Here is a 2,052-nt window from a genome sequence, read left to right as displayed (position 1 = left end):
CCTATATATGCATATATATATACCTATATATATACATATATATATACCTATACATATACATATATATACCTATATATACATATATATATATATATATAAACGTATGTATAAACATATACATATCTTTATATACATATATATGCACATATATACATATATACACATATATATATACATATATATACATATATATACATATATATATACATATATACATATATATACATTAGGGTAGGTCGATTTTGGCATTATGACTAGGTCTATGCAGAGAAAGTTGTTAAATAGCATTCAGAATAACAACACAAAATATTTTTTTCTAAAACTCCATCGTTTTTTGCTAAAATGAATTTAAACATTGAAAAACTCAATAAGCTGCGTCTATGTCGCAGGGCGCCGGTGTTAAATCAAAGAATAAGCATGTCATATTCATGCCGGTTTTGAAGAAAACATATGAAGGGGGTATAAACAATACGTTTTTTCTTTTGTTTGTAATATCTATTTTATTTTTAGAAAACTAATTGAGTGTCGATATAAAAAGACACCCTGCAAAATATTTCATTTAAAATGAATTAAACAACTAATAAACCAGGGCTTTATTTTATCCGGTTAATATTTCTGTCTACACTGCCAAGTAATCGGCTTCATTTTCGTGTTCACACGTGTGTTTACTTTGTTAACCGGAGCTTAATTCAAATATAGAAATTATTACATTTTGTATTTTATATCTTAGCAAACCTTTATTATTTCTTTTTTGATATTTACCAATTTTTCCAAATTTTAAATTTAATTCATAATTTCCTTTGTTTAATTTCTTACCATATCATAAAATATGTATTTTGCAGATATTTTTCTAACCATGAGTCAGAAACGAACTATTTCTACACAATTTGTGGGCACACCTTTTCCATTAAATACAACAGAATCCCTACTTTCCGTCAGATTATTCAATATGGTTATTACATGGAGAATTTTCGCCCAAAGTTAAATAAATTTGCCCTTTCAAAATTAATGGCAAATGATGTTAAAGATATTTGGAAGGCAGTAAATTCCAGTTTGCCCCTATTAACTCATAAATGGATTGTACACAAATTGCAGGACACCTGCTTTAAAAAAATTATGCAAATAAATAGAAACGTTTTATCCGCATATGCCAAAAGTCTTCTGGTCAATTACAAATTGACAAATTATTTGATATTTCATCTTGTTTGTGTGACCTGCCAATTGTAAGTTGTCATGCCAAAAATATTAAATGCAAAAAAGAAAATTGTCAGTCAAAGCATATTGTCTGTACCTGTCCTATGAAAAAAAGGTTAGTTTATTCTATTTTTTTAAATTTCTCTTGTTTGTTTGAAAAAAACTTTTTAATGAAAATTATAGACATCTTAAATTAAATTAATTTCCATACTTGTAAACCAGTGAGAAAAGAAATTAAAAATTTTTTACGTGAAATAGAATTTATTTCTAAGATTAGCGTAGATTAGAATAAACATTTGTCGAATTTTCTAATTCAGGTTCCTGTGGGGGAGAGAGTATTTGAAGGACCAAAGAAATAAAATAGAACTCGAAGGCAATTTTCAATTGAGACCTGTTGATAAAGCTGCAGTCGCAAAATCTAAAAAGTTAACGTTAGGAGAAAAGCAAGTTGATTCACCCCCCCCGCCTATTGCTTCAACATCCCATGACAAGAATATCATTCTGACATCAGAAAATAGTGATGGAACAGATGAAAGTTTTGAACCAGAGGAAGAATGTAAGAATATTTACAGCCTGATAAAAATTCCTAGTTATGCCATTGAACTCATCAGAGGTGATGTCTCATCAAACCTAGGTGCAAGTCTTGCAAATGCTTTTCTTTTGGATCTACAGGCTGCGGGCCTTCTAAAATCAAATATTGATTTAAGGAAATTTGTTTTCTTGATAAATCCAAAATTGACAGAGAAAAAGAAAGATAAAAAAAATAATGCCTATCAAAAACATAATCAAAAAATTAGAACTCTTGTCTGCATTGGTGATGATGGGAAACACGATAAAGACACTTTATTTTACATTGAA

This window comes from Euprymna scolopes, chromosome 9, assembly GCF_053919585.1.
Source record: "Euprymna scolopes isolate OS-2025 chromosome 9, ASM5391958v1, whole genome shotgun sequence".
Classification (NCBI taxonomy): domain Eukaryota; kingdom Metazoa; phylum Mollusca; class Cephalopoda; order Sepiida; family Sepiolidae; genus Euprymna; species Euprymna scolopes.
Note: the sequence above shows the minus strand (reverse complement) of the source record.